This window comes from Zootoca vivipara, chromosome 5 (genome assembly GCF_963506605.1).
Source record: "Zootoca vivipara chromosome 5, rZooViv1.1, whole genome shotgun sequence".
NCBI classification, from domain to species: domain Eukaryota; kingdom Metazoa; phylum Chordata; class Lepidosauria; order Squamata; family Lacertidae; genus Zootoca; species Zootoca vivipara.
The window spans coordinates 80,821,281-80,836,478 of NC_083280.1; the positions used below are offsets into that span (position 1 = coordinate 80,821,281).

General features: G+C 43.6%; 1 long non-coding RNA gene across 1 annotated transcript in view; it reads right to left on the reverse strand.

The window, feature by feature from the left end:
- Nucleotides 1-353: 353 nt before the first annotated feature.
- The window catches only part of LOC118096364 (uncharacterized), a 33,014-nt gene continuing 18,169 nt past the window's right edge, over nt 354-15,198 (reverse strand). Inside the window, exons 5-6 of the long non-coding RNA XR_009557637.1 lie at nt 4,025-4,284; nt 354-2,525 (exon numbers count right to left, since the gene is read on the reverse strand). This is a non-coding gene — a long non-coding RNA (uncharacterized LOC118096364). The remainder of the gene's footprint in view (nt 2,526-4,024; nt 4,285-15,198) is intronic.

Sequence of the window (15,198 nt, forward strand, 5' to 3'; positions counted from 1 at the left end):
TAATGCAAAAGACCAGCATTTGGAAACGCAACTAGTCCTTTTTGCGCAACGTTTTAAAAACGAAAGCACCCAGCAGTTTGGAGATGGGGCTGCATCCAAACAGCCTCCAGGCGCAGAGGCCGGGGCCGCCGTCATCTGCTCCCTTCCCCTTTCTTGATTGCAAGAAAGCAGAAGCAGAGGGGAAGCCTTGGCTCTTGAAAAATGGCCGGAGGGGTTGGGGCAAGCCCAGAGCGGGGTGCGGAAGATTGGGCCTGCAAAATCGAGACAAAAAGTAGGGATGGGGTTGGGGTTGAACAGGGAGGACACCCAAGCAAACATGCAAAAAGGAGTTACCAAAAGATCTGGAGCAGGGCAGAGGGGCGGGGAAGAGAGGTGATAAAGCAACAGCAGCCTGTTCTCTGTAACTACATCTTAATAAGAAGGTACCGATTTCAGAATAGTAACTTGCCCCGCCCTGGATACATTAAACATGCTGAATAATTAATTGCTGGGGAAACAGATATTTTTGTCTGATGGTGAGAGGATGCTAAAGGGTAGGCAAGCTACCTGGCAGATGCCCAAAGTAGCCTAGAATGTATGCCTGCAGCTGCTGCTTATTAGTGTAACACCACTTTTGAACCACAAATGAGGGGGGGGGAAACAACTTTGCTCAACCTATTAGCTTTCCCAGCAAGCCATCAATACTCAGCTAAAAGCCCCAGCAAACGTTACATGCATTGTGGAATGGAAGCACTTGAGTGCCACAACCACTTCTGTTGCATAATGCCAACACCATCTCTGCAGTTCCCTCTGGGTACAATTTCTTCTTTTTTGGGGGGGGGGGAGTTGGATAAACTTTCTACACTGGGACCTGTCCCTTTTTTGGGGAATATGTTGCAAGAAGTTGAGAGGCCTTACTCTCAAGTTAAGTGTACTGGGGATTTTCACAAGCCTTAAGAATAAAAAAAAATCGGTGTTCGAAAACACCTACATCATACAGGCACGCTCATCAGAGATGAGTGCATATGCAGCAGCAAACCCAGCTGGGTAGCAAGGGAACTAGCTTGGGTGAAGATCAATCCATAGGAATGCTTTTCGGCTTCTGAAAGTTTCAGATAACATTATACATTGCTTGCCCAGGAAGCATTACTTAAAAACTCTGCAAATGTTATGTTTATGTTCCTGAGAAACCCGAAGAGCAGCTACTAAAACCACTCAGTATTATGGAGCCCTAAATGAATGCACACACCAGTAAAAATATGTTCATATCTGCAAGTATTCAGTCCAGGAATTCCCAAAGTCTCTGTCATGAGAAACAAATATAATGAACTAATGGGTCCAGAGTAGCTTGTAAGCTGCATCTTTGCGGGATTTAATGCTCTGATGTCCCTTACCCCACTTCCAAGAATCTGGAAAGTGGGTAATTCAGCCATATGTCTGCATCATGTTCAATTCCATAATTCCCCACCCTCAGATACAGTATGCCGTAACTGCTCTTTCCCTTAAGGGAAGCTACAAGAGTCACCTCCCCTGAACTTGTCGCCTTCCAATCTGGAGTCATGAGAAGCACAGTGATTCATACATGGAAGCACGGTGCCTTTGGACCTCACCCCTCAGAGATGTGGAGTGGTCAGAACACTATCAATGTATAACTTTTCAGGAGTAAAAGGGTTTGGCTGGCGCCTTCAGACGCCAGGCAAAAATATCCCTCTTCAACCAGGCCATTGGCTGATTAACATCCTATAGTACCCTTTTAAATGTGTTTGTGGGAGGGGTAGGGGGTTATTGGTTTGTTTTGTTCTTGTTTTTATTACACATGCTGAGTTTTTATATTGTATTTTTATGCTGCGAACCATCCTGAAATCTACTGATGAAGGGCAATATAAAGAAAAGGAAGAAAGTATACTTGCCTTGTGGTGAGGAGGTATGCTTTGACTATCACAAGTTTGGAAAATACTTCTCTGGCTGGCCTAACTGCTGATGCAAAACAAACCTAATGATGACATCAGTAACTTTACTGTCACTATTTGTTAGCAGCTCCTCTTGCTTTTGGACCACAAGTCTATCCAATTTTCCATAGCTATACTGGAAACCGTTCTTGAGTGCTGCAATTGGAATTGCACACAGGGTACACCATGTGCCAGATGAGCAATATCAGGTGATGCTGCTGTGCCTGAGTCAGTGATTACAAAATGTAGAACAGTCTTTTCTCATAACCAGGCAGCAATCTCTTCTTCCAATAAAACCAAGCTATCAGGAGTTATTGATTGCTTAAAAACAAATGGAGCATATGCTCTGCCTTGTTACACTGTGGGTCGTGATCACTCCCTTCTCTGTGTATGGCTTGGAATGTTCACTTCTCGGTTTCACTTTCATTTTGCCATAGCTCCTGTGTTGTACTGTAGAGTGATTCCTTCACTTGCTTTGTTGGCCAAGTCTTCTCTCTGCTTGGAATAAATGAAGGAGGTTGTGCTAGGTGTCTTTATGGCTGTAGGCTGTTTGCTGCTTCTGTGATTCCTCATCCAAGCACATGTCTGGAATCCAACCTGGGGAAATGCAAATGGGGTAGATTTCTGATCAAAATCACCCTCTCCTAAAGCTGATTTTATTTTTCTTTAGAACAGTCATTGTGGCTTCCTTTGTATGCAACATATAGTCTGCCCCCAACCCCAACTCTCTGTTATGCTGTTTTCATCAGCCAAGCCCATGGAAACTTCGCCCTCCTTGAAATATCTAAAGACTGGAGTGACTTTCGCTTCTTCAAGGAACACCTAGTGAACCTATTGATTGATCAGGGTTTATGAGCCTTTTGATTACTTTAGCAATACTTTCCTCCTTCCCACCCATGTGTGTTGTGTGTTTCACATTGCAAGTCTGAAGGCAAGAACTCTCTCCTTACTGATTTTTGCAAGCTACTCTGGGACCCCTCTTTTGGAAAAAGAGCAGGATGAAAATGCTTTAAATAAACAAATTAAACGCACACACCACAAAATCAGTAGAAAATGAGGACTTCATTCATGACACATTAAAAAACCAAACGGAGAATAACAGAAAATCTAATCACAGACTATCTGAATGCAGTGCAGACATATTCTGCAATGATCACAGCCATGTATCTGCTAATATCATCCTCTATGCCTTCAGTCTATGTTTATATGCCATTTAATCAGATCCAAAGGCTCCCATGGTTGGTCAATTCTAAGCCAATTTCATTATGTAGTAATGCCTGCGTTGCTTGAGCAACTGAGGCATGGTAGGCAACTATACAGCTGCCCATGATATATTTGTCTGACCAGTTAAACCGAACTCAAGCAGTCTGAAAAGCCAATAAACCTCAAAGCTGCCCTAACAAATAATGAAGTTTGTTACTGACTCCATTTCTGGATCTCCAGCCTACATCCACAGATTGTGCTAAGCTCTGCATTGATCCAACAAGTTCTCTTCTGGCTCTACATAGAACTGGCAACTCATCCTGAACCACAACTCCACCCCAAGAGGCTAGTTGTTGTTTACCACCGAAGTTTGGGAAAGGTTGTAGCTCACTGGTAGGGTGCCTGATTTGCATTCAGAAGATCTTGGGCTCCTTCCCCAGCAAGTTTAATTTCTGCGGCATTTCCCCATCCAGGTAATGCTGAAAACGTACCTTTATTTGCTAACCTTCACATCCATAACCCCATGCAAGGTAGCCAACCTGCGGCAAAGTCTCCCCCATCATTCCTTTCATAAATAGCCGTAATCAATCAAGTCTGTTTCAGCTTCCTTCAATTTTATTTTAAAAAGCAACAACAAGCATCATTTCCATTAATAGAAAATATTAGTCCATCCTGCAGTGCTTACCTAAGCAGCAAAAACATTAAACTTTGGAAGCATAAAATATAAATGATCTATATTGAGCAGTGAGGTCACTGCTGAATCATAGTCCTGGTCAAACATAGGTCATAATCAAAGTACTAAAAAGCCTGCAGGTCATCATCTGGTCAAAACCTCTGCTCTACACAGAGATGGGCGCTAAGAGGCCCATTGACTTTCCCAACGTAGAGCATACCTCATCTTCTCGGAGAGAATGAATAGCTGGTTGGTTGAGGGAGCACAGAAGGAAACGGAAGCTCCCTGCGGATCACAGAAGCATTCTTGAATCCAGGATAAAGCTATACCGGTGGGAGGTGCAGTGCACAGAACCAGAAGAGACAGCCTTGCTTCCAGGAACCATGATGGAGTGACAAGGATTTGAGCCAATGTGACTGCAGCGTGGAGCGATGAATTTACATGCATTCACATTTTGCACAAATGGCTCCCAGCAGTCTCCTTAAAAAAAGACAAGAAAAAACAGCCCAAAGTGAACCACAGCAACTCTGAGGGAAAACACAATATTATTCATGTATACTACTACTGTGATCCTCGGATGAAAGGTGGTCTATAAATTTAATTGATAACAAAAATAACACTGAATAACAATGTATTGGGGTGGGGTGCCCAAAATACTTCACTTTATTCCATTCATAAATAAAACACAACCCCAGGGTATCTGAAGAAGTGTGGCATGCGCACGAAAGCTTGTACCAATGACAAACTTAGTTGGTCTCTAAGCCGGTGCTACTGGGAGGAATGTTTTTATTTTGTTTCCTCAACCCCAGACTCAGACATCATGCTAAACTATCCTCTTCCTGCTTTACCTGCCTGCACCAAAAGAGAAGCAAACTGAGGAGTTCATGCACCGTGGGGTTTGTTAAGCCAAGCTTCTTAGCTTACTGTTACAGGCTAAGATGGGTGGTGAGTTAATGGTTGAGCTGAGGCATACAGGCCTAGTCCTTACGGAGGTTATAAGTCTGAATCTGGCAGTATCACTTCAGAACTGTGGGTAGCAGCTCACATGATCGTATGTTCCTGCTTTCAAAAACATCTTCACAAATAAAACTAGCATGTTAAGTAGAAGACTAGGCCAGCAACTCTCTTGCCAGCTATTTGTTACTTGTGTGTGGAGACCTTTTAACCACCCCCGAAAATAAATTCAGACAAGACTCAAATTTTAGGTTTGGTTTCTGGCAGAATTTAGGCTACAACTTTATTGATCACAATCAAGTGAGTGGTTGCATAGGCTCTTGTTCAACTAGCTCCCTGCACCCTTGCAGGCAGCACTGACCCTGGGCACCAACCATAGGTCAGCCTAGGGAGAACACCTGGGATAGTGGAAAGCAGGACCCTGCTAGTCCTCCACCCAGATGTCCCCTGGACTCAGGCTCACGGCACAACCTCTCACAGGGAAGGCCAACCATGAGTCCGTGGATTCCTTTAGCGGAATACCCATAGCATAGGTATGGCAAGACCCTTCTGCCACCCCATCACCTGAACCAGAGCCTATCCGCAACCTTACAAGTTGTGATGATTTGCTACGCGGCAGGCGAAACCCAAGTGGCACCAACCAATCAGCCAAGTGTGGAAAATTCCTGCCGTGCCCCTGTCCCAACGACAGGTGACATACGGCGGCATAGCAAGGTCAAGTGCAAGCCCTAAATATAGGGAGAGGTGGGTAGCTGTTCTGATGCACAGAGCCCAAAAGAGGAAGCTCAGGGACATGTGCATGGGCTTAAATAGAGGTCCCTCGATGTACTTTTGCTGGCATCCCATTGGTCTGATTTCTCCCAGCATCGAGAGACCTCCAAGAGGGTGTTGTGGCTATCCAAATGTGCCCACCCACAACACAGGGTCTGGTTGCCATGTTGCACCGCAACATGTGCCCTCTTGTTAGGGAGGACCTGATTTTCCGAGAAATGTTCCCTCTTCTAACCAAGGCTATCTCTGCCATGTAGGAAAACTGTTCCCACTACAGATCTACAAAACACTGTTACTCACCATCCTCTGCTCCCACCTATCTTCTAGAAAACAGATTGCTCTCTCTATTTCTTTCCATCAAGTTATATAGCAAAAATCACACCCTCCAAATTACGAAGGAAAAAGATAATGCAAACAATGGCTGCTAATTTTTCCCATTGGTGTGCAGATAGGCAGATGATATAACCCACAAAGCCCACAGACTTTCTGTGCTGTGTTGGCTTCATATCCCAATCAACAATGAGAACAGTATGAAGGAACTTTCTCTACATTCCCAGTCCTGCTAAGCTACTTTACTTGGAGGCCCCAGTCTGGCCCCACCGCAGAGAAACATCCTTGCCTTCCCCAGGTTATGCCCTCTAATGTTTTCTGGATACACCATGCCAGTAGGTCCCAAATATTCTAGGCTGCATTTCTATATTCTTTCATGAGGCGAAGCCCCATTGAATTCCATGAGACTTACTTCAAAGTTGACATAGGCTGCAGTCTGAGAGTAAGTCCCACTGAACAAAGTGAGCATGCTAGGGTTGCATTGTTAAATGGCTTAAGAAAGCCACCCACACCATTAACCTTGAAGGCCCTTGGGTAAGGAGGCCCAGGGTCCTTACAAATGCTGAAAGTGCTCATATAAAATAGGGTTTTTTTGCATTCAAGGAAGACTTGCTTGCTTATTTTTGTATGATATGAATGTAGAGAGTCTGAGAGCTGAAAATTAACAGAGCAGGAAAGGTAGAAACTAATGAATCTCTATCAGGATAATAATGTAGGAAAGACAACACGCAGGCAAAATAGGCCTCAAATAAATGGTTTGAGTAGAAATGTTTTACCCTCAATTGATCTTGTTCTTGAATCATTTATTTTTTAAGAATATCAACCCATAAATGAATCAATATGGGTGCCATCTAAAACTAAAGAACAATCGAATGAAAAGAATGAAAAGGCTTTTTAAAGTCCTGGAGACCAATACATTTGGGCTGAGGCCGGGTTGGCTCACTCATGAGGCAAGGTGAGGTGACCACCTCAGGGAACACGCTCTACAGACACAGCAGATCTAGCCACCAATGAATGCACTTCTGCTGCCATAGTGGCAGCAATAGGTGCAGTGCACTCCTTGGTGATCAGACCTCTCCCTGCCCCCACAGTTCCACCACTACAGTGGCCTCTTGGCCAATAGGAGGCACTGTGAGTCTCCTCCCACTCTTGTTCTCAGTGTAGATCTTTATCCCCCCCCCACTTGTTCCTGATGTAGCTATTCACTTACCCCTTCTTCCCTGGCGGGAGAGGGGGCACCATTTTGTGATTCGCCTCAGGTGCCAACAAGTCTTGAGCTCTAGACAAAGGTCCTAGAATTTTTCATCCCAAAACTTTTTAAACAACTACCATAATCAGAGCCAGCCCAAGACATTTTACTGCCTGGAAACACAATTTAGCAAAACAGCATGCCAGGGTTTATACTGAGCCTAATAAGGCCTCAGGCCTAATGTTTATTTCAAGTTTGGGTTGTCCCCAGAAGTTTAAACGACGTGCAAAGCAAACCTAAGTGGGCTGGTGAAGTGGCAGATGACCCAAAGCTCTGCTGTCTTACACCAACCATGGTTGGGTGGCTTGGGCGTTTCTTGCCCATATTTTAACTTTCTCTCACTGTTGAGAGAGAGGGAATGGGGGAGCATCTGTGCTAGCCCCAGGCTAGAGTTGGTAATGAACCCAGCACGGGGGCCCATTGGAGGGGAGGAATGAAGAGGCTTTGGATCCAGCAAATCCAAAGCTGCCTCTGCTTCCAGAACACCCCATTCCCAAGCCAAACCTTGGCTACCCCAGCGAAAACACCGTGAGACATTGTAGCTTTCCATAGATGTAATGGGTGGGAAACTTGCCACAACATGCATTTACGCCACCACAAAAAAAAAAATCACATCATCAGTCATCCACCCAATCCTTATGCCTAGCAGATCTGGGGTTCATGGTTGTGCTCATGGTTATGCAGTTAATTTCCTACCACATTTTAAGCAAGGCCTACAACAAAGCAACTTTCATGACGCCATGCATTTTTGGATCTGGTCACAGTACTTGGATGGGGGGGATCAGTAAGGCATGATATATACACTGCCCCAAGAGCCAGGAAAGAAAGAAAACAGAATAAAAGTGTGCTTTAAAAAAGAAAAAAAGGTGACTGCAGAAAACTCGGTGGAATTACTCAGGGAATCTAAACGGGATAGTTTTTAATGTTTCATTATTGAAGTGTTTGTCACAGGGGAGTGTTCCTCCCCCTACTCTGAGATATGAAGGCTGCGCCATCGATTAGGATTCATCATTGAATTTTGACAAACTCTTTGTCACACTGTAACTCGTTTTGTGATAAATAATATCTTGCTAAGGAAAGATGAGACAACAGTAATAGAACAGATGGGTTCAATCTTTTCAACAGAGACTTGGAAAAAAGACAATGAAAGGAAATGTATTGTAGTAGAAGGGAAATCATTCTAGCGAGAAGAATTATTTTCATTCAAAATGTCCTTAGTAGTCAGGCTAACTGAGCATTTTAAAGTAATTCTCGCTGTCAGTAAACAGACAGTTTTAAGTATGCATACTCTGAAATGATCCCATATGTACAAATGAATAACTGCTATTTCCCACCCTTTAGGAGAGATAGCAAATATTTCGAGGGTCTTTGTCCACCTGGCTTGGCGCTACCAGCTCCACCATATTCCCTATGCAGCCAAGTTGCTCCTCTTCCCTCACTCCTACACCACAACACCTGCACAATTCCTTTGGTGTCTACTCACTGCAAGGAAACATTTGAAATCCATCCCAATTTCCTTGAAAGCAGCCTATCCTTTTGACATTGCAAAGCCAAAGTCCCTCCTTGTCATCTCATCACAATCTTTGGAGTCTCTTCTTCACTCTCAGTAAATCAGAAGAACTTTAAATGCTTCCAGACTGTTGCTATTTTGGGGTGGTGTTCAATCATATGCCAGCAAATTTGGGTTACAAAATTATGGTTTATTGCATGACTTTCCCAGAAGATGGGACTTTTTGCTTGAAGGAAAGTGATGAGGAAATTCAAGGAAAATAAAACCTGCTTTGCTGTCATGTCGTCTAACCTCCCCAGATATAAATCAAGTGATTGCTCATTAAATAGCTGTCACCTTGTCTCTGCACAAACAAATCAGTATGAAATGTCATTAAACAGGCCATCTGGAGGTACACTTTATGAGGTGATAGGGATTCCCAATTCTAGACTTGTGTACATTGTTAAGAACCATAAGAGTATCATCTCAGGTTGTCCTTAAAATGTAATACTCTTTGAACTGAAGCATTGTGAAGAATATTTTTAAAATCAGCACAAAATTGTGAAATGGCAGTCCTCATTTATTTTATCTATAAGAACAAAACCCATTGCTTACTGTAATTCTACAACAATGTAATGTGTCCTGTCCCCGTCCCCCCCAAAAAAAAACCTGGACTGGAATCTGATATTTTTCTGTAGGCTGCTTTCTATAACTAATCACACTTGTATTTCACCATTCCTCCAAGGAGCTCAGATAGCTTGTATGGGTTTCTTCCCCATTTTCACAAAAAGATTGTGAAGTACAGTAAGCTGAGGTGTAAGATGGTGACTGGCCCAAGGTCATAGCTGCCAAGTCTCCCGCTGAAAAATGCGGGATCAGCAGCGGCGCGGCACCAGAAGTCACTTCTACACATGTCTGGACATGCGTAGAAGCAACTTCCGGTGCCACGCTACCCATGTCTGGGCACTGGAAATCGGGCGGCGCCAGCACCCAAAATGGAGCCTCCCTGGCAGGTAGGAAATCCGGGGGATTTATGGGATTTTTTTCCAATCCAGGCTGCCAGCGGGAAACAGTTTAAAATACGGGGGTTTCCCGCAAAAAAAACGGGAGGCTTGGCAGCTATGCCAAGGTCTGCCTATGAGCTTCATGGATTAATAAGGATTTGAAAGTTCACACTAGTTCATTAAATGACTTGAGAACTCGTTTATTTCTGCAGATCAATCAAATCATTGTACTTTTGTTTTTAATAAGTACACAAATTGGCTTGTATGATGCTGTGTTTTAAACGCTGAAGCTGTTAATAGGTGTTTGCTAATTTTGATCACAGACTTTGCTCTGCACCATGATAACTGCAGTGCAACACACTGAGGAATTTCCTTACATTGCTGTAATGTACTCAGTTTTGTCTTAGATACGATGCCAAAATAAATTTTCATTGGTTCACCCAATGCCAATAATTTACATTTATGAGCATTTGTTGTGGCTCAATAAAATGTTAATCCCTTTACTGTTATTGTATTGTCTCTAAGTTTTTGATGCAGAACTAATAAACCTGACCTGAAACCTGTACAGTTAGATGTTTATGGAATAACAATTATATTTTGGCTCCCACAGCTTATGACCATAAGAAACATGCAATCATCCTGATCTTGCAAGAGGGATTGTCACTGTGTTCACCAGAACTCATGAAGACTAATTGCATAGGAAGCATTACTATCGCCAAACAGTTGTATGAGGTAGCTGTGAAAAGAAAACACCACTAGCTCATTTAGGGATGAATATAGAGAGCATACATATGATGAATCCTTGTGGGAATACAAATGTGCATCCTTTGATAATCTAAAAAAAACCCACCCTAAACATCACTTGGATTACATAGATGCACCACAAACTACCATTTTATAGACACACCCTGCTCAGATATAGATAGATAGATAGATAGATAGATAGATGATAGATAGATAGATAGATAGATAGATGATAGATAGATAGATAATATTATTATTGTCGGAGACCAGCATACCCTGCTTGTATAAAGTGGTACCTTGGGTTACAAACGCTTCAGGTTACACGTTTTCAGGTTGCAGACTGTGGGAAACCCGAAAGTACCATAAAGGGTTACTTCCAGGTTTCACCAATTGTGCTTCACGCATGCGCAGAAGCACCAAATCGCATCATGCGCATGCACAGAAACGGCGCTGCAGGTTACGAATGCTGTGGGTTGAGGACGTGCCTCCGTCACAGATTATGTCCGCAACCTGAGGTTCCACTGTACTTCATAAAAAGGTAAACGGACCGCTGGCCATTAGGTCCAGTTGTGACCAACTCTGGGGTTGCGGTGCTCATCTCGCTTTATTGGCCGAGGGAGCCGGCATACAGCTTCCAGGTCATGTGGCCAGCATGACTAAGCTGCTTCTGGTGAACCAGAGCAGTGCATGGAAATGCCGTTTACCTTTCCATCAGAGCAGTACCTATTTATCTACTTGCATTTTGACGTGATTTTGAACTGCTAGGTTGGCAGGAGCTGGGACTGAGCAATGGGAGCTCACCCCGTCGTGGGGATTTGAACCGCCGACCTTTTGATCGGCAAGCCCTAGGCTCAGTGGTTTAACCCACAGCGCCACCCGCGTCCCACTGTACTTCATACTCACTACTAATACTTCTCCAGCATCTACACCAGGCATCCCCAAACTGCGGCCCTCCAGATGTTTTGGCCTACAACTCCCATGAACCCTAGCTAACAGGACCAGTGGTCAGGGATGATGGGAACTGTAGTCCAAAACATCTGGAGGGCCGAAGTTTGGGGATGCCTGATCTACACCAAGTCACATATGCCCTTTAATTATCATTAAGGAATCTTCCTCCTCTTTAACTCAATGCACATTACATACTGCTATTTACAGTGCTCTTTTCCCACTTTAAATGTCACCATCATTTTCTCCAGCCCATATAGATTCAGATACAATCCCACAAGTATATTTTTTGGGTTCCCCCACACACTGCCAAGTTCTTTTAACAAGAGGTTTTAAAACATTTTAGTTGCTAAGCTTTATTGTTTGTGGTATTTTATTACCGTTATATTCCATGTTAAACCCACCCTGGGATTATGAATTGATAAAAGAGTGTGACAGAAATGGAATAAGTAAACAAATGAAATTTCCTCCACCATTCCTTCTCTTTAGCACTGACACCACTGTGCTCTTCAGTGAAATCGAAACTGTCAGGTGAAAATGGAGAGACGTCCATGCTGGTCAAACTGACTAGGTTTCCTCACCACACTTCTGTATGGTTGAAGAAGTTAAGGTGTGGAAAAGCCACTCTCAAATATATTTGGCTCTATGGAAAGAATGGTGGGATGGTGACTAAAAATGTGCCAACAGTGGGGGAGAGGCTTAAAATGTCTTTAGGTGACGTGTATTATTTTTTAAAAAAACAACTCTTGGGTAACAAGCTCATTAGAAAAAAAAACCTTAGGGATTCCATGAGGTAATATAACACGTAAATTTATGCCTCACCAAAGCAGTGCTGAGTACACTGTGACAACTAAAAACAAAGAACTTTACAACCACAAGAAAGAAAAGAAGCTGGTAAAATGTGGGCTAGACAATGCTACCATTCAGTGGATTTGTAACTAGCTTACTGACCGAACCCAAAGGGTGCTCATCAATGGCTCCTCCTCATCCTGGAGAGTAGTGACTAGTGGGGTGCCACAGGGTTCTGTCTTGGGCCCAGTCTTATTCAACATCTTTATCAATGACTTGGATGATGGGCTTGAGGGCATCCTGAGCAAGTTTGCAGACGACACTAAATTGGGAGCGGTGGCTAATACCCCAGAGGAGAGAAACACACTTCAAAATGACCTTAACAGATTAGACAACTAGGCCAAAGCAAACAAGATGAATTTTAACAAGGAGAAATGTAAGGTACTACACTTGGGCAAAAAAAATTAAAGGCACAAATACAGGATGGGTGACACCTGGCTTGAGAGCAGTACATGTGAAAAGGATCTAGGAGTCTTGGTAGACCACAGACTTGACATGAGTCAGCAGTGTGATGCAGCAGCTAAAAAAGCCAATGCAATTCTGGGCTGCATCAATAGGAGTATAGCATCTAGATCTAGGAAAGTAATAGTACCACTGTATTCTGCTCTGTTCAGACCTCACCTGGAGTACTGTGTCCAGTTCTGGGCACCACAGTTCAAGAAGGATACTGACAAGCTGGAACGTGTCCAGAAGAGGGCAACCAAAATGGTCAAGGGCCTGGAAACGATGCCTTATGAGGAAGGGCTTAGGGAGCTGGGTATGTTTAGCCTGGAGAAGAGAAGGTTAAGGGGTGATATGAAAGCCATGTTCAAATATATGAAAGGATGTCATATGGAGGAGGGAGAAAGATTTTTTTCTGCTGCTCCAGAGAAGCGGACACGGAGCAATGGATTCAAAGTACAAGAAAGAAGATTCCACCTAAACATTAGGAAGAACTTCCTGACAGTAAGAGCTGTTCGGCAGTGGAATTTGCTACCAAGGAGTGTGGTGGAGTCTCCTTCTTTGGAGGTCTTTAAGCAGAGGCTTGACAGTCATATGCCAAGAATGCTTTGATGGTGTTTCCTGCTTGGCAGGGGGTTGGACTGGATGGCCCTTGTGGTCTCTTCCAACTCTATGATTCTATGAAATCCCATTTTCTGCTTCTCTAGAGGGTTACAGAATTAAGGGCAAGATGAACTTGGTACAAGGCATACCAGATTAGATTTTGCCCTTAAGTCTTTACATACAGGTCCCATCTGCATTGTACATTTAAAGCAGTATCATACCACTTTAAAGAATCATGGCTTTCCCCCAAAGAATCCAGTGAACTGAAGTTTGCTAAGAGTGCTGAGAGTTGTTGGGAGGCTCCCATTCCCCTCACAGAGCTACTATTTTCAGGGTTCTCTCTGGAGAATTAGGGATCATTAAGCCGCTCTGCAATTTGTAGCTCTGTGAGGGGAATGTGTGTCTCATTACCAGGACCAGACCACCCACATGAGGCAAGGTGAGGTGACTGCCTCAGGCAGCAGGACCCACAGGGGCAGCAGATCCAGCCTCCAAGGAATACATATTGTGGTACGAATTGGCCGTTTCCTCAGCAGGCCTCCTAATGCTAATATTGCCTCTACAGTGGTCTCTTGATGAAGAGGAGACACTGCTGCTGCCCTCCCACCAAACACGATGGTTGAGGGGGCCGGGGCAGCGTGACTTCAGCATGTGTACATGACGTCAGGCTGCTACAGAATTTGGGGGGGAAATGAAAATTTTGGGGGCCCCTCCCCAATGGCATGCCTGCCTCCCACCCTTGTTCGCAATGTAGATATTTATTCTCCTTGTTCCCGATGTAGATCTTCACTCTCTTCTTCCCTGCAGGAAGGGGGCAAACACACATAATGTTGTGGTTCTCCTCAGGAGCCAAAATGTCTTGGGCCAGCCCTGCTCCTTAAAACTCTCAGCACCCTTAACAAAAACTACTTAAGTTTGTGGACATCAGAGTTTGGAATTGGAAAGGAACCTTGGGGAGCGGGAATCCACAAGGAACAGAACTGGGGAAGGGGAATTGAAACCAAAGAAACTTGATTCCTTTACTCACTTTCTGTTCCTTACAACTAATCAATCACTGGAGGTGTGGATGGAGCTGAGACTATGCCTTCTCTGCCATCCACTCCACTCATGTCAGCAGCACTAAATGAGCCCTCCCTTCCTGAAGTGATTGTTGGGGAGAAAATGGGATGGCCACAGAGAAAGTGTGTCAAGGTGTGTTTCTAGTCCCATCCCATGTTTGGCATAGGCAGTGTCTACACAACTGCCATCCAGAGACACAAGCAAGTGCAACTAAAGTAACTGTGCTAAACCCAAACTCTAGGAACCTTTTAAGAAGCCGGTAAACTTACATTGTTCTGCCAAGCCTATGACTGAGCAGACCACTATATACAGTGTATATTATTTTTACTGCAAAGGTTTTAAGGCCTTATTGCTGTTTTATTTTATTGATTTTCTAGTTTTTATTGGACTTAGGAAGTATTTATAGTCTTGACTGATATTTTAGGCATGATTTTTATTGTTGTAAGCTGGCTTCAGTGTCTTAGTAGGCTAGTTAGTGAGGTAGATGTTCAAAACAATATATTTTAAATCCTAGTATAAACTAGAAGGTGTTTGGACTGCAAACATATGAACAGATTGCCCATACAGTGGTACCTTGGTTGTCAAACTTAACCCATTCTGGGAGTCCATTCGACTCTTGGAACCATTCAAAAACCAACTCGTGGCTTCTGATTGGCTGCAGGAGCTTCCTGCACTCAATCGGAAGCCGTGGAAGCCACGTCGGACATTCAGCTTCCAAAAAACATTCACAAACTAGAACACCTCTGGGTTTGCGGTATTTGGAAGCCAAGCCGTTCAACAACCAAGGTACCACTGTAGAAGTAGACTTTGTTTGGACAAATATATTGATATCTGAAACAAGTTTATACAGAATATAGAAGGTTATTAGCAACTATGGATAATAATATGACATATCTATTCAATAATCTATAGAAATGAAATTGATGTTACATAATGTAAAACAATTCTGTGAGGTA